This window comes from Glycine soja, chromosome 8, assembly GCF_004193775.1.
Source record: "Glycine soja cultivar W05 chromosome 8, ASM419377v2, whole genome shotgun sequence".
NCBI lineage: Eukaryota > Viridiplantae > Streptophyta > Magnoliopsida > Fabales > Fabaceae > Glycine > Glycine soja.
The window spans coordinates 33,607,361-33,627,128 of NC_041009.1; positions in this window are offsets into that span (position 1 = coordinate 33,607,361).

Genomic DNA, 19,768 nt, shown 5'->3' on the forward strand with positions numbered 1-19,768 from the left:
TTGTTTCATTTTTTTTGTCTTTTCACACTTTATATAACACTTTGAATAGTGAAAAAAGTTATTTAAAGCGCTAAAAGGATGAAAAATAAAACAAACATAATTTTCAAGGACTAAAAACAAAAAAAATTGCAAGAACGAAAAATAAAAAAATATTGAATTGCAAGGACTAAAAAGTATTTAAGAAAAAAAAACCCTCCTTGTGTACCTTTTCCTTCAACTGAACTTGCCAAGATATTATTCTATCACATTTCTTAGTATCTATATTGTATCGTATTTGGCCTAGCCGAAAACTTGAATATACCCTTAGAACCTTTAACATATTGAAGCTCATTTATTCCTTGAGAGTATTTAGGTATCTGGTCTTGTCGAATACCTAAACATCATAGTGTGTAAAAACTACAAGTGTGTTAGTATTCGACCCAGTTGAATACTTAAGCACCTTCACAATCAACATAACATTTGTAACAACTTAGTTTATAATATTTAGTTAGTCGACTCTATCGAATACTCAAATGTAAGTACATACCAGTACCCCACAAGGAATCCACACGTAAAGCATTCAAGTACTCGACCAAGTCAAATACCTAAATATTTCCCGGAGTCTACCGTACTTGGGTACTCAATTAGGTCGAGTACCTGAATATCCAAAAGTAATAAATCATAGTTAAGGCTATAAAATGTAATTATCTTATGGAAAGGCTATTAAGGCTATTAACAAGAACCTTAAATGGTAATTATCAAGATATTATCTAATACACTAATGACGTATTAGGACCCATAGGTCCAAGGCCCATTAGAATATGTATAAATAAATGTAGGAATACTAATGTAAGACATTATTCATTGCATTAAATATTTATTTATTACTTTGGTTTGAGATCTGACTTGAGCATTGCAGTACCTTTTACATATACCTTACATTACAAGAATGTTTGCTATTAGTGTGGGCCATGAGTTTGTTGTCCATAAAGTTAGGTAACGGGATAAGAATTATAGTAAACATAATCCATTATAATCAAAATAAGGATTACATTGGATTTAACTCACTATAATTTATTTTTAACTTTTCTAAAATTAAATAACTATGTTTTTTTTGTCAGTAGTGGACTTAGCCCACTATAATTAACATAAGGATTAGAGTGGGTATAACCCATTGTAATATATTTTTTAATATATTAATTAAAATAAAATAAAAATAAAACCAAAAAAACCTCTCTCACAAGTCCGTCCTCCAAAACCTATACGCTAACAGTCACAAAATCTCAATCACTGTAGCACCATCGACAGCAACTAGTGACACGGTCTTGGAGTTCCCGTGACTCATTGACGACAGCGACCTGTTGGGCTTCTCTGCATTTGCTCCTCCTCCTCCTCAATGGTGTCCTAAAGACTTCTGCTCTTCCACCTCGACGACGCTACTTTCACTTCGTCCAAATTGGTACGGTGGTATGTTATTTGATCCTTGCCTTTGTTAGGGAAATGCAATTGCTTATGTTATTACTAATATAGCCTTGGTAGTTGTAACTAAATTCTGTAACTAGTTGTTAGTTAATTAGTTACTTGCTATAAATGGTAATTTGTTAGCCAAGTTACACAGCTATTGTAAAAAAATTATATTCTTGAATCCTTCTCATTGCAATTGATTCTATAATTAATAATATTCAGCTCAGATTCCTTTCATCCCATAAGAATTCCTGGACAATTTCACTCTAATTCTTGGAATCATTGCATAGATTCCTAAGATTTACTGTTTCCTAAACATCCATAACAGCCTTTTATTGACAGTTCAAGCCCAAGGACTCTTTAACCCTCATTGCACCCACTAATTTGGTTTTGCCCTCATTTGTTGTTTTGGTTTTTCATGATTCTAAGTTTGGGGTTATTATACCCTCTGGTGCACACCATTGCCACCATTATCTATGTGATTTTTGTGTCTCTTGGATTTGTCATTTTTAGAGCTGAAATTGTAGGAAACTATTAGTATTTAATATAATTAATAAAACAAGTTAAAGGAAAATATTTTCAGTTACAAGTGCATGCTAATGTTGTCGTTAAGATGTGAATTGAATATCTTAAATTATTGGAAAGCTAATCTTCAACAGTCAGTTAAGAATATCAAAGTTCATAGATGATTAATATGGAATTTTCCTCTTTTAGTTTACTATGCTTTGTATGTTATTCACTTATTTATACTTTGTACTAGTAATACACCGTCATGACAGACTTGAGTGTTTAGTACTAAATTTGAGTGCTTCGTAGTTGATTTCCAAAGAGTGAATTTCAGTGCTTCTAATTTGCTTACATTGAGTGTTTAGTACTAAATCAGTTGTTATAATCACTCATTCTCTGCTTTGCTATATAGTGTTAGATTTGGACTAGACTTGTATGCATATTGAATAAAAAGTCAACAACAGAAATTGAAGCCCATAAAGTACCGTGTTTAGATTGTAGATTTTGGAACTTGGTAAGTACCATCGCAAAGCTTTTGACAAGGAATTAAGAATTTATGTATATGTTTTGGTCGAAGTGAATGATAAATCTAAGTTGTCTCTTATATCATGTGAAGTAACGAATGCTTGAAGTTACTTTATTAGGCTTTTTCTTTTTTTTTTTTTACCGATGGGGTGCAATTTTTTTCACTATTTTTCAAATGGGAGTAGTGTTTGAATTATTTTTCAAAAGAGGGTGAGTTATAACAGTGTTGCGACTTTAGAGTTTCAAGTTGTAACACCTGTTATGACTTTAATTTTTTTTAACTAAAATAGAAAATAATTTTACAATTTTAGTGTAATTTTTTTTATGACTTCAAAGATATAAGTTTTTTTTTTCTTTTCCACTACTCTGAAGTTGTAATATATATATATATGATTCAATGTTGTAATTTTTTTCATGTTATTTTTTTTTTGTATTTTATTTTGTTTTGTTTTCAATTTTGTAAAAATTGTAAATAATTTTATTTATTTAATTATTAAATAAATATTTTTAATTTTACTTTGTTATTAGTTTTATTTAATATGTTGTATATTTTTTATGATTTTATTTAATATGTTATATATTTTGTTAATTTTTTTTATTTAAAATATATCATATTTTTGTAATATTGTTATATTTAATATATTTGATATATTTAAAATTTAGATAATCTTTTAATAATGTTATTGAATTTTTTTAAAAATAAAATATAAAAGTACCTCAATGACATTTAATATTTTTTTTAATATTTGTTTTATTTTAAATACTTAAATTTTAAAAACTAAAATTTGAAACCAAATATTAAAAAAATTTGTTACTAATATTAAGTTATAATTTATGAAATAATATTATTTATTTTGTGCAAAAGAATTTACTATTAACAATATGTAATCATTTAGTAATGAAAATAGTTGTTAAATTAAAAACAACATAATACATTAATATAAAATGAACAATACAAATTAAAGAGAAACATAAAAAGTAGAAATTATATTAGTCATCTACTTGTTTGTATGGACAGTTAGTACGATTATGTCATTCACTTCTACACAGTAAATATTTCTTAGGCCTATTTGAAATTGATTTGTCCAATTATGTATACAAGTAGTAGCTGGCCTTCTAGATGATGTCTGTCATCGTTTCGAAGGATCAGACATACAATATGAACCTAAGTATTGAGGTCATTTGTCTTCACTTTCAAGGAATGAAAGTGATGCTAATAAACTTTGAAAATATTTTCCAACTTGTATACAGGGTTAACAAAGTCATCATAATTTAAATTGCAAGAAACACACGCTATAATCGCATGCGAGCAATGAATTCAAAGTGCTTGAAATTGTCCACAATCACACAATCATTCATTCAATATTACAATGCATGTCATTGCTCATCGACCAAACTGCATATTTGCAATTTCTTGAACATCAAATTCCCCTGTTTCTCGAACATACATGCGAGATAACAATGCGTTGATTTTTTTGCATCATAACATATACGTCTTCAGAATACCTATGTCCTGCCTTTATTAAATTCATGATTTTCATGTCATCCGTAACAAATGAATCATTTATTTTATTAAATGTTTCATTGAGTAAGGCATTAATAGGTAATGTTTAGACTCCCTTCAAAACATAATTCATACATTCGGCAATGTTGGTAGTCATATGATCATACCGTTTTTCTTCATTGTAGGTCTGAGTTCATCTACTCTTGGGAATTTGATCCAAACAATCTGCTGCTTGATTTTCTCATCTCATATCCTATGCCAAAAGTTACTTTTATATTTCATTTTAAAAAAAATAAAATTCAATGGCATTATTAAAAGATTATCTGAATTTTAAATATACAAAATATATTAAATAAAATAATATTAAAAAAATAATATATTTTAAATAAAAAAATTAACAAAATATATAACATATTAAATAAAACCATAAAAAATATGCAACATATTAAATAAAACTAATAACAAGTAAAATTATAAATATTTATTTAATAATTAAATAAATAAAATTGTTTACTATTTTTAAAAATTGAAAACAAAACAAAATAAAATTCAAACAAAAAAATAGCATGAAAAAAAAAGGAATTACGGCTTTGAGTTACAACTTCAAAGTTATAAAAGCAAAAAAAAAATACCTTACGACTTTGAAGTCGTAAAAAAAAAAGTTACACTAAAGTCATAAAATTATTTACGACTTTAATAAAAAAAATTAAAGTTACAACAGATGTTACGACTTCTAATTCAATTACGACTTACTCCTTTTAAATAATAATTTAAATATTACCTCCATTTGAAAAATAGCAAAAAAAAATTACACCCCATTGTTAAAAATAGTCACTTTATTAGCTATATTAGCTAGGCCTAAAAATTTCGCCAAAAAGAAAAGCTATAAACAATTAATAAAGTAGCTAGGCCTCAAATATCAAGTTTATAGAATATGATATAAAGGAAATATTCATTGTTAAAATTATAAAGTAGAAAACTATATTAAGATTTATGTGTCTCTTGGATTTGTCGTTGGATTGAGTTGTAAGATTCACCTTTTTAAAAAAAAATAAAAAATTCCTTAGTGTTATCAAGTAATACCCGATTTTAAAGAATAGTACAGGTGTCACTAGTCAAACTAGAGTCAGAGTTTTATGATGATCTATTCATACTATTGTCTTATTTCCTATATTTGGACTAAGAAATCAATAAATCAAAACGTACTAAAAACTATATATTTAAAATTATCAAAGGAGGTCATTTTTGTCTTACTGATGAAGACTTCATTTAATGGTATATCATATATGCTTTGGGCACTAAATAGAAACTCAGGGAGAGTGTAAATAAGATGAATATAGGAAACGAGAGAACAAAGAGAAAAGACATTTGTTGTTGAATATCAATACAATAAGGAAGGAGAAAAGCCTCCTCTCAAGGTTTACTTTTAGTCGTTTCTACTATTAATTCATCTTTTCTTTTTAATTTTGTTTTAATTTTATTTTCATTGTTTTGATTTTAAATGAGATGATCTTTTCCTTATTGTGGTGGTTATATGCAGGTAACTCTATATTCAGTCCTAGGGAGCAAAGAAGATTTGGCTGACAATCCTTTGTGATGGTACTGAACACTAAAATTTTATGGTTTCGGATTCATTTTAATTTGTTTCCTTGGGCTCTTTAACGAGAAACTTTGTGATGCTCTATGGTTTGGTTTTAAGCTTTTAGGAATCTGTTTGAGAGATAAAAAAGAGTAACAGGACCTAAGCTTGCTAATTAATGGGGATTTTTCTGAAGGTATCTTATGAGGGAGGTTTCTCAGTACTAGTTACCAATAAATTTTCTGAAAGAACTTTTTCCACTTGCTAGTAGTCACTGGTTACACTCTTAATTTTTCTCTTTTTCCTTTTTCAAATGCATGTTGTCACTCTCTTCCTATGTGATGGAAGCTACTAAGTTCTTTCTAACTGCCATGTTGAAATATTCTTTCCCATTTTGTTGAAATTATTTTTCTTGTTTTAACTAGAACACCAAAAAGAATCCATGTTCTGCTTCTATTGTATAGTGTGATATTATATATGTAGCAGTAGCACAATAATTTATGAATCAGCTGAGAACATTAAAGTAGAATCTCTTCTGTTTGGGACCCTAACCAACTTTTTCTTCTCAATTTTCTTATTTTTTTCCAAGTTATGTAACTGTCAAGTCTGATGCATGACCAAAGTTTTTTGGTTTATTGTTGGTTTCAGTAGAGATTGAAAGTTGAAACCATTTAAACGTGATTCTTAGAGATTATCAATGGTTCTTTACTACCATTTTGAAAGTCAAGTCCCCCTTCTAGTTGTTGTGATATTAAGAACAACATTCTAATAAATAAAAGAGTGAAATTAAACATATATACTATGATCTGTAACTTTAAGGTTAGAGAATTGAAGTTCAGCTTCTGTAGGTTGTTTCGTTTCGTGAGTACTCCTGAGAAATTGGAACGTGTAAATACTATAGTCTAAGTAGGATACTGATGAGGAGAGAGCAAGCAAATGGAAGGCTAAATGGGGTTTAGCTTTTTAAATGTCCAGATATTTTTTTTTAAAATGATGATATTCATCCAAATTTCAAAATATAATATCATGTTAAAAAGATAAAATTTTATAAATACTTTCATGAAAATAGAAATATTACAAGTTAAATTGATAATTTTAAATTTAATAATTTTAGTTATTTAACATTAATATATGCTTTGTTGAAATTCAAACTTTAAAATTGAGAATAATTACGAGTAAATTAGTAATTTTATATTAAGTAATTTTAATAATCTGAAAATTGTTATAAACCTTTAAAAGATGTTATCAATGTTTAATTGAAATTGAGAATATTGAAAATCAAATAATTAAATTCATATTTACTAACTTTTGTTATTTTTTTTACAACACTAATTTTCATTGTTAAAAAATTTTCTTGATTTTTTTATCAGATAATGAACACAAATATCTGATCAAATTTAACACACATTAATGTTAATATAATATTATATTAACTTTTAATTGTTTAAATGTGTTACTAAATACATAAATTTTCACTCATCAAATTTTTTTTTACATTTTTTCATTTATTTGCTTAATTTTAATTTCAATATTTTTATTACAAGAGGTTAAAATGATCTCCATAAAAGTAATTGTAATGAAATAATTTATACAAGCTTGTTTGGCTTTACCAGATTTATATTATAAAAATTAATTTTATAGTTTTATTGAAAATTAATCATATTTTATTTTTTATTTTATTTTTTATAACTCTTTTATTAGCTTCTACTATATATAGAGAGAGTAAATTATACTAGAATGAGAGTTGAATAATATGTTACTCAAATTATTAAATCTTTTCGAATGAAAGATTTTTATTAAATAAACAAGTTTATTTAAAAACTTTTGTCTAGTGACTAAGATAAGTTTTCTTAAGTACAGGTGAATTGTTGTCCAATGATATATAAAATTTATTTTTCAATGAAAATCTTGTGTTTAGAATGTATTAATAATAAACTTTGAAATATTTTAATAAGCTAAAGAAAAATGGTAAAAATACCTCATTTTATACTGATTCAGTCAATCTGAGTTACGTTCAATTCTCCGCCACCAACCAGTAAATGATTTCACTAACCAAACTTGATTATAACAAATATTCTTTTCTGTCATTGTTGTCATAACCCTTAGACTTCTCTTGAATATAAAAATATTCAAGTATTATTTTGTCACTAAGTCACTCCTGACTTTTACAAACAAAAATTTGTTATAGAATAAGAGATTTTTCATGACACTCAATGAATGAATTTAAAATGAAGTTCTAATCTCCCACAAGTACTTTCTATATCACAAAAAACAAACTCTTTTAAATGTAGAAGCAAAGACTTTGATGTTTTGATGATGCTATGTGATCATGCGCTTCTCAAGTTTAATTCAAGACAAGAATCCAAGAAATATAAGATACATGATCAAGATAATCTCTAGGGATTTAGGAAGGGAATTCCAAGTTGAAACAACAAGAGGTTTGACCAATGAATTTAAGCTAAAATATTTTTACAAGAGATTTATGTTAGACTAAACCTTTTAACATGAGATGTTACAAACTACAAAAGAAACACAAGTTATTAACAAAATACGGAAAATAAAATCAAATCATACCTTCAGCCATTGCCATGAAGAGTTTTTTGTTTTTGGTTCTTCCAAGCTCTCTCTCTTTCTTTCTCTAGATGGTGTATCAGACTGAATTCGAAAGGGATGAGCTCAGGGACCAAATTCATGTGCTATATATAGGCATTCTACCATCAAGAATGCCTTTAGTAGTCATTACCACTCATTATTGGTTGTTACAATTCATTAGTGGTCATTACCACCCATTAACAACCATTCAATTTGGCTTCCAAAACTGACAAGCGTTTTCAAAATGTTAGGACCAGAAATTATTACATTGTCCCACTTGGTCCAAACATTTTGACTTAATGCTTAATCTTCTTAAGAAATGAATATACGAATCATAGTGATAGTTCCTCTTATAACAAGTAATGTCATCCATGTATTACAATACGTTTAATTTCCCAAGCAGTATACTCAAAGCGGTAATAAAACTTAATGAATAAACCCAATGTTTATTCTTGGTCCAAAACATATTTTTTCTCAAATAAATCAATGTGCACCCAAATATGAGAAAATATCATAATATAAAAGTTTCAATTTTAACATATAAGTATACAATCATAAAGTGGAACCAAGTCCCATTCTTTCTACATGATCCTTAAATTTAAACGGTGGCATGCCCTTAGTTAAAGGATCAACGATCATCAACTCAGTGCTTATATGCTCAATGACCACTTTCTTGTCTTTTACTTTTTCTCTAATGGCTAAGTACTTAATGTCGATGTGCTTACTTTGACTTCCACTTTTGTTATTCTTAGCCATAAAGACAGCAGCTGAGTTATCGCAAAAAATTATTAAAGGCCTTGAAATAGTATCAACTATCTTCAGCCCATAAATGAAACTTTTAAGCCATACACCATGTGATGTAGCCTCAAAACAAGAGACAAACTCAGCTTCCATGGTAGAAGTAGCAGTCAAAGACTGCTTAACACTCCTCCATGAAATAACTCCACCAGCCATCATGAAAATGCACCCAGATGTTGATCTACGAGAGTCAACACAACCAGCAAAGTCTGAGTTTGAATAACCAATCACATCTAGATTGTCTGTCTGTCTATACATAAGCATGTAATCTTTGGTCCCTTGAAGGTACCTCAACACTTTCTTAGCAGTTCTCCAGTGGTCAATACCTGGATTACTCTGATATCTTCCTAACATTCCAACTGCAAAAGCAATGTCAGGCCTTGTGCATACTTGAGCATACATGAGGCTTTCAACAACTGAAGCATAAGGAATGTTTTTCATGTGTTCCCTCTCAAAGTCATTCTTTGGACATTGGTTCAAATTAAACCTATCACCCTTCACAATGGGAGCAACACCTGGTGAACAATCTTTCATCCGAAATCTCTCTAGAATTTTGTTAATATAGGTTTCCTATGATAGACCCAAAATACCTCGAGATCTATCTCTACGAATCTTAATGTCGATGACATAAGATGCATCACCCATATCCTTCATGTCAAAATTCTTAGAGAGAAATTGTTTCACCTCATGTAGCAAACCCCGATCATTGGCTACAAGTAAAATATCATCTACATATAAAACAAGGAAACATATTTTACTCCCACTGACCTTGTGTATATGCATTGATCCATAGGGTTTTCATCAAAACCAAATGAAGAAATTATCCCATGAAACTTAAGGTACCACTGACGGGAAGCTTGTTTTAAACCATATATAGATTTATTAAGCTTGCAAACCAAATGCTCACCACTATTAGAGGAGAAATCTTCAGGTTATTTCACATAAACCTCCTCCTCTAAATCACCATTAAGAAAAGCTGTTTTCACATCCATTTGTTGCAACTCAAGGTCAAAATGAGCAACTAATGCCAAGATTATACGAAGAGAATCTTTCTTAGATACTGGAGAAAAAGTCTATTTGTAATCTATTCCTTTCTTTTGAGTAAATCCCTTAGCAACAAGTCTTGCCTTGTATCTCTCAATATTGCCTAATGAATCCCTTTTGGTCTTAAAGACCCATTTACATCCAATGACCTTTGCCCCATTAGGCATCTCTACAAGGTTCTAATCACTAGGAATAGTTGATTTTCTTACTCTAGTAGACCTCCTTAATGTTGCATCAACATTTTCTTGGGGATCATGTTGTTTAACTGGTTGTTCATCATTTTCATGAATTTGATGATCAACTTGATCTACTGGATTATCAACAACAGTTTGTGGAATGTCAATCATGTATTGTTCATCATCCCTTTGAACTTGAGGGGTATGAATTACAACCAATCTTTCATTTGATGTGGAAGGTTGAAATTCTATATAATCAATCTCAGAACCTAAGTCCCTCAATTAATCACTCCCACTGATCAAATCATTTTCAATAAATTTGGCATTTCTTGATTTCACAATCCTAGTAATATGATGTGGACAATAAAACCTATAACCTTTAGACCTTTCGACATATCCAATGAAATACCCACTAATGGTCTTCGGGTCAAGTTTATTCTCTTGTGGGTTATATATTCTCACCTCAGACGGACAACCCCAAACGCGCATATATTTCAAACTCGGTTTCCAACCTTTAAACAACTCAAAAAGTGTCTTTGGGATAGCCTTGGTTGGAACACGATTTAATATATAAATTGCCGTCTTTAGTGCTTCAGCCCACAAGGATTTAGGAAGATTGGAGTTGCTAAGCATACTCCGCACCATGTCCAATAATGTTTGGTTCCTTCTTTCTACCACACCATTCTGATTTGGAGAACCATGCATAGTGTATTGGGCAACAATCCCATGTTCTTGAAGAAACTTTGCAAAGGGACCAGGTGCTTGTCCATTCTCAGTATATCTGCCATAGTATTTTCCACCTCTATCCGATCTCACTATTTTTATTTGCTTGCCACATTGGTTCTCAACTTCAGCCTTAAAGACTTTGAAGGCATCCAATGCTTCGTGTTTGTTATGAAGCAAATAAACATTCATATATCATGAATAATCATCTATAAAGGTGATAAAATATTTCTGACCATGTGCATTCATATCTGGACAATAAATATCAGTATGAATTATTTCTAATATGCTTGAACTCCTGTTAGCACCTTTCTTTGACATGTTGGTCTGCTTACCCTTAATGCATTCCACACAAGTCTTAAAGTTAGCAAAATCTAGAGTATTGAGTACCCCATCTTTCACTAACCTTTTAATCCTCTCAATGGAGATATGTCTTAATCTCCGGTGCCATAACATAAAGGAATTCTCATTAATATTGCACCTTTTAATACTAGTTTGAACATGCATTGAACTATAAGTGGCACTATTTTGTAAACCAAGAAGATAAAGACCATCAGACAAGATACCATTCCCAACACATTCAGAATTATAAAATAACTCAAATGATGTGTCTTTGAAATTAAAGGAATATCCAAACGATACAAGTCTTGAAATAGAAATCAAGTTTCAGGAAAAACTTGGTACATAAAAGGTCCTTTTTAATTATAAAATAAAGCCACTACTTAAAGTCAAAATTCAAGTTCCAATGGCCTCCACATGTGGGCCTAGCTTATTGCCTGATAAAATGTTTTGCTCACTTCCCATTGGTTTCCTTAGGTTTTGCATACCCTATAAAGAATTTGCAATATGAATAATAGATCCAGAATTAATCCACCAGGTGTTAATATTAACACTAACCATATTAGATTCATAACATACTAATGAGATTGATTTACCTTTCTTCTCAAGCCATTTCTGGAACCCGAGGCAATTCTTCTTCATGTGTTCCTTCTTCTTGCAAAAGAAACACTTTGCCACCTTCTTAATATCGGCTTGAGGTGGTATTTTACCATTCCCCTTCTGATTAGCTTGAGACTTAATTGTTTTGTTCTTCCCATAAGCAGTAGTCAGCTATGCACTCTCACCCATCTCCATTACAAGCCTTTCTTCTTCCTGAACACACATGGTCATTAATTCATTGATAGACCATTTATCTTTATGTGTGTTGTAGGAAATCTTAAACGACCCATATTCATGCGGAATGGTGTTCAAAATGAAATGCACTAGGAAGGACTCAGACATATCAACCTCTAGTTTCTTAAGTTGAGCTGAAATATCTCGCATTTTCATGATGTACTCACGCACACCTTTCACACTGGTGAGCCGAAGAGAAGAGAACTTCATGATCAAGGTGCTTGCTAAAGTCTTATCTGAAGTGATGAATTGGTCATCAATGGCCTTAAGCAAGTCTCGGACCTTTTCATGCTAGTCAACAGAACCACATATCTCAGCCGAGATTTTGGTCTTAATGAACATCACGCTGAGCCGGTTGGATCGCTCCCACCGCTCATATAGCGCAACGTCAGCTGAGCTACTTTCATCAGTGATTGCAGGTGGTTCGTCTTTCCTTATAGCATAGTCTATGTCCATCCACCCCAATTGTAGAAGAATTCTCTCCTTCCATATCTTATAGTTATCTCCTTTGAGTTTGGGAACATCACATTGAATATCAGAAAAACTAATAGTTTGAGAAGCTACAAAATTCAAAGGCTTATGTCAAAATTTGAGACATATTAATCTTAACTATATCTTTTACCAATGTAAACATACCATAAAATTGAATCTTGCGACATAAAAATTGCCTGTGGGCTAAATTTTTAATTCAATAAGAAACAATTAAACCTTATGATAGAATAATCAAATTACTTGCTCAAATTCATGCTTTATGGGTACAACATGAAAATAATTTAATTTCTATCGTAAATATTTACTTTATGATAAAATCGAAAAATTATACATACATCATGATGCCTGTGGGTAAATCATGAAAAATAATATGTTATTTTATCCCAATTAATTATACTGATATAATAAAAAATTCTTGTGGGATAAAATTGATTATATAAGTATAATTAATTACAATATTATGTCTAATTCCTCATATGATCTTTAACCAACTTAATATATAATTTTAATCAAATTTAGATGTTGTGACTAATCCATAATTAATCAAAATTATAAAGATCACTTAGACATAAAACTTTATTATATGAGAATAAATGGTATTTTGCATTTCAAAATCAAGTTACAATATAACTATGAATAAGATTCTCATATAATTTTATAATTGAAACATAATATTATGCATTTGATTTCATATATATATGCATAGAATAAAATTTTCCAAAATATATTCATGCATAAAATAAATCAAAATTCCTAAAACTGTAAAGCAGAATGAGTATATAACATATGAAAAACGATTGCATATTAGAAAAGCTTTACTAGTTTAGTGGTTTGCACATACTATAGCTTTCTTGGAATCAAGGGTTCAACACCCAACTAGTCCAAAATGTAGGATTTTTTGTTCATTTTTTTTAAACACTATTCATCATCTTCAACCTCTAGCGGGTCAAACTCGACCCATATGCAGACCCGGTCGATTTTCAGTCATTTGGACACCATTTTACACGATTCAAAAGCCAAAATTAAGGAAATCAAACAAAATACAGATTTCTAATCTTATTTTCAAGAAACAAGGCCCTTAACCTGTGATGTTACAAACTACAAAAGAAACACATGTTATTAACAAAAAGCGAAAAATAAAATCAAATCATACCTCCAACCATTGCCATGAAGAGTTTCTTGTTTTTGGTTCTTCCAAGCTCTCTCTTTCTTTCTCTAGATGGTGTATCAGACTGAATTCGAAAGAGATGAGCTCAGGGACCAAATCCATGTGCTATATATAGGCATTCTACCATCAAGAATGCATTTAGTAGTCATTACCACTCATTATTGGTTGTTACAATTTATTAGTGGCCATTACCACCCATTAACAGCCATTCAATTTGGCTTCCAAAATTGATAACCGTTTTCAAAATGTTAGGACCAGAAATTATTACAATTTATTCTCTGGTAATCAATTACCAAAGGATGTAATCGATTATCAGTGGCCAAAATACTTTCTGAAAAGCTTTTAAAATGATTTTGAATACTTTTGAAAGCATGTAATCGATTACATAAGTATTGTAATCGATTACCAGCAGTTGAAACTATTTATAACAGCTATTAGAAATTTGAATTTAAATTTTACAATGTGTAATCGATTACACTTGGATGGTAATCGATTACCAACAATTATTGAACGTTTTAATTCAAATTTTAAAGCCTGTAATCGATTACACAAGTCTTGTAATCGATTATCAGAGGAGATTTTCCGAAAATAATTTCCAAGAGTCACATATGTTCAAATGGTTTTTGAATGACCATCAAAGGTCTATTTATATGTGACTTGGAACACGAATTTGCTTAGAGTTTTTCAGAACAAAAAGTTTTATCCTCTCAAAAGCAAAATTGTCTTATCCTCTTAAAAATTCCTTGGCCAATACACTTGCAATTCAATAAGGAATTATTTGAGTGCTTCATTATTCAATCTATCTCTTTCAAAAAAGATTTCTTCTTCACTTATTCTTACTTCTGAAAAGGGATTAAGAGACCGAGGGTCTCTTGTTGTAAAGTAATCTGAACACAAAGGAAGGGTTGTCCTTGTGTGGTTCAGAACTTGTAAAGAGTTTTTTGCAAGTTAGTGAAACTCTCAAGCGGGTTGCTTGGGGATTGGACGTAGGCACAAGGGTGTGGCCGAACCAGTATAAAACTGAGTTTACAGTTTCTCTTCCCTTAAACTCTTTTTATTTATTATTGCTTATTGCTTTTATTCAGTAAGTTTAATTTGAATAATTATTTAGGAATTCATTTTAAAAGGAATCTTGAGATTTGGGTTAAAATCAAATTAGAATTTTTAACTAGGAAATAGTGTGTGATATCTTAATTCAATTCCCCTTTTTAAGATATCTGAGGTCATTTGTCTAACATTAAACTCAATGTTTGCGTTGTTATTCAATTTTTTATGTTCTATTTATAGAAAGAGACTCGTAATTGTGGATAGTATTTTCAAAATTGAATAATATGACCATTGTGCAACTTGATCCTCTTTCTTGGAATAAACAAATATTTTGCGTCTTTGTCTGATAGGATTAGAACTTTTCATATCTATCATTCATAACTCAGTATTGTTGTTAGACTCATAAAATGAAATATAATATTGATTCATAGATTTATTCCTTATAAACAAAATTATATAAGCAAACATAAATTGATAATTCAAATAAAGGTGCATATTCCTATCGGCGTTTGGATGGACTAGACAAATACTTTTTGTTTCTAGTAGATGAGGTATCCATTAATGAATAAGTCTCACCTAGTGTTGCTTCCAATCATCAAACCAGTTGAATTACATGCAACAAATTGATTAACACAAATTTATATTTTGATTTACATCAAAACCTTAAGAGATATTTGAGTCGTTCAATGTCTAACAATATATATATATATATATATATATATATATATATTTTTATTTTTTTTTTATATGAAGATTTGATTTTTATGAGATGATATCACGTGACAACCCCATAATCATTCCCTCCAAATAATTAAATTAAAAAGTTAGATGTTCATCAGTGATGAATAAAGAGAATGCAAGGTATGCAAAATCAAATTTCACTTATTTTCTTAGTTGGAATGTGCCCTTAATCCCTTTCTAACACACGGTTGAGCACTCTAGAAGCGAAATAATTTGATTTTATATATATATATATATATATATATATATATATATATATTATTTTCAATAAAATATCAAATGAATTAAATCAATTATAGTACATAAATATAAAATTACTATAAATTGCAAAGTACAAATATAATACTCATACAAGGCATGAGGTATTAAAATAATTTTTTATTAATAAATAAGCTTTATATTATGAGCATTTTTAATTTTTTCAATAATATAAAATAATAAATTATTAATATATATTTTTATATAATAAAAATAAATTGTCTTCCAAATTTATCCATGCATCACATGTAACACCCTGATATATATATCTATATATTATTAGTAATTATGTTTGATGTTTGATTATTTGTTGCGTTATTTCCATCCGTAATTATTTTAAGGAAGTTATTTTAGTTAATAGAGGGGTGTGGATAGATAAGGATTTAGCTTCTCAAAGAAGCCTGTTAAGAAAGCTTCTCAAAGAAGCCACGAGGAAGCTTCTGGAGGAAGCCTCTTAATGAAGCTTCTAGAGAAAACTACATGTAGCTGCCTCGGTAAAAACGCTGCCCAGCCTTCATTAACCGTTGGATCTTCTCTAAATTTGGTCTTAAACTTCACAAGACAATTTTCCATGATCTGACCGTTGGGATCTTTGAGAAGATGTCTGGAGTGTGCTAGAAGACTCTTAATGAAGCTTCTGGAGGAAGCCTCTTAATGAAGCTTCTAGAGAAAACTACATGAAGCTGCCTCGGTAAAAATGCTGCCCAGCCTTCGTTAACCGTTGGATCTTCTCGAAATTTGGTTTGCAACTTTACAAGACACTTGTCCATGATCAGACCGTTGGGATCTTGGAGAAGATGTCTGGAGTGTGCTAGAAGCTTCCGTTCCCGAGAGCATCTCTTATTTAAGCATTTCAGCCTTTGCTCTCGCGTAGCTTAGGAAAAACGTCATTTCTTCTTCTTTCTTTCTTCCAAAGCCATTTCTAAAGTTCAAAGTACTTTCTCCATCACCCACATCCACCATTAGCCACCACAAACCATCATTGTTCTCCATTGAAAACCCACACCGAGAGGAACCCTTCAACCGAAGCAGAATTTCCAACTTGGCTTGCGGTTTCGGTAGAGAACGAAAACCCTAATCTGATCTTTCGTTTTCTTTCGAGGTAACCATGATTCTATGCTTGTTTCTTGTTAGTTCCATCTTGTCTTTGCATCTTTTCTAACTTTGCAACCGTCATTGCATGTCTTATGCTTCCTTTGAAAAACCTTAGAGAAAAAGACTTTGTAAACGTTATCCTTTCATGAAATACATGTTATTTTCGTAACCTACACTGAACCCCGGTCACATTGGCGTGGTCGGAATTTCCAAATTATGTTCCTTTGTAAAACCCGAAATACTCTCAGCTCTTTCATGTAGTAATGTGGGTGTTTGACCTAGAGCACTGTTACTAGCTTTGTTTTCTTAAATCCATACTAAGTCTCCTTCGTTTTGGCATGGTAGAGGCTTGTGTGGAATCGACAAGCAAGGACAAAAAGGAATCTTCAAGTGACGCGACGAGGAATCCGTGGGGTAGCTCACTATAGGTAAGAGGAGTTTATTATAAAATTTACCATTGTAACACCATAGTTAGGGTCAGGGAACCTAGCTATGAGGATATCTGTCTGTCCCTGTTGCATGCTGATTTTTCTTCAAAGAAAATTACGTTTTAACTAATGGGATGCGATATATATATGTATTGTGATGAATGATATTGTTTTGGCTGTTTGAAGACTGTGCGTGTGGAAATGATATTGTTGTGTTTGTTTGAATTGTTGTTGATGTTGCTATTGAGGATTTTAATTGATATGTGATGATAATGATGATTATGATGATATTGATTTGAGATGGCATTGTTAATAAAGACCATGTCAACATGAATTGTTATTATTGATGAATATGTGAATATGAAATGAGGTTGTTGTTGTTGTTGATAACGTCATTGAGATGAGATGATATTTATGTTGTGAATGACATGGTAATACGATTTATTGATTGATGTTGGAAATGCATTGACATGTGCATGTTGTGTATGTTCGTGGGGGGCACTGTGCACTGACCTTTCAGGGTCTTTGGCACTAGCTTTTGGCCACGATCATACGTCGTATGAAGTGTATGTCATGGGGGGGTAGAGTGCACTGACCTTGTCGGATGGCCCAGACGTGGGTAACTAGCGTGGTTAGAGAATCTAAACTTTCCTGAGGGGATGCTTAGGTGCTTTAATTGGTCCATGGTCTTTGGCATTTACCTTTGGCCGTGATCATAGCTCATACGACACAGGAAATAGAGTAACTGTGGCCAAGTGTACTTTGTACTAGGGGGCTGTCACCTGGTAGGGAACACCTTTGGGCTCCCAGGCTGATCACCTATGGGAGGGGGGCTGTTACGTGCACAACCGGGTGGTCTCGACAAACTCAGCACAGTTCCCTAAGTGAGAGTGTCGTGTAGACACGCTTAGGCTATTTCCTAATATTTGGTTGTTGTTGGTACGTACCACATTGCATCTGAGTGTTGAGTTAGGTGCATGCATCATTCTGTGCAGTCTTGATTGGGTCCATGGATGGATGATGAGTAATTGTTGGATGTGAATGATGAATATTTGTTGGATATGAGTGTTGAATAATGATTGTTGTGTATGCTTATCATGTTTGCCTATGTTCCTTGCTAATTGTGGTTATTTGGAATTGGTATTGGTTCTTTTATAATAAACTCACCCTTGCGATTTTGTATCGTGTGGTTGATACCTGTGATGATCACGAACCTTGTTCGTGGGAGCAGAATGACAGTGGCAAGGTGTAGGGAGTAAGATTCTGGTGAGGAGCCGCCGAGCCAACGTGATGACGTTGGCGTTATTTTGGGAGAGAGTTGTGTTTTGTAATCAACTCCTCCGTAGTTGGCTTTTAAGTTTTATTTTGTTGAGTTAAAGATGTAAAACTGGAATTTTAATTATATATATATATATATATATATATATATATATATATATATATGAACATATTTAATTTTCGTTATGTGTATGACATGTACTGAATTATTGTTTCTATGTAATTATGCATATTCACTTAAGTAATGACGTGTTGTTGGATGAATTTATGTTGTGACAAAATCACTTCTATTTTCATAATAAAAAATTAAGGGAGTTCTTTTTATAAAAATTGAAATTATCGAATATTAGAGTGTAGATACCGTAGCGACGAGGCGGGTCGTTACATCACACAGGTACTATTTAGTTAGTTTATATAAATAAGGTAAACATTAATTTTTATTGCTTTTAATATTGTTCTTACTTTTCAATTCAATATTTTACTTTTAACATTGTATGCTTTTAAAAAACTATAATTTATTTAGACATTTATGAATACATTTAATATATTATTTAGATATGGTTTTATATTTCAATTCATTAATTTTGAATGGTTGTAATATAATTTATTTTTATAGTATTCCATAAGCATCAATTTTGTCTCCAAAGACAAGAGTATTATTTTTTAAAAATAAATTATAACAATCTAAGTAAACTCTCTCTCTCTCTCTCTCTCTCTCTCTCTCTCTCTCTCTATATATATATATATATATATATATATATAATTCTTAAAAATATAATATTAAAATTAAATTATTGAGTCGAAATGAAAAATCAAGATAAAAAACAATAATAATCATTTTTCATAATATATTGAAAATTAAAAATAAATTATATAAGTAATTATATGTAGTAGTCTTATTTATATAAAATAATAAATACACTATCTAATCAAATTGCACACATAAAAATAATCTAATTATCTTAATTTAAAATGATTTTTATTATATTAATTAATATATTTTATTTTATTAGTCATTCTACTACTAAACTAATTTGAATTAATAATAAAGACTAAAAAAATACTAAGAAAATATCAAAAATATAAAAATAAGAATTTTTTTTTACAAAAGACTAAAAAAAATTATAATTCTAAGGATTTTAAACCGTATTTTAGCATTTTAATTCCTCCCCTAAAAAAAGCATTTTAAAAGAGTAT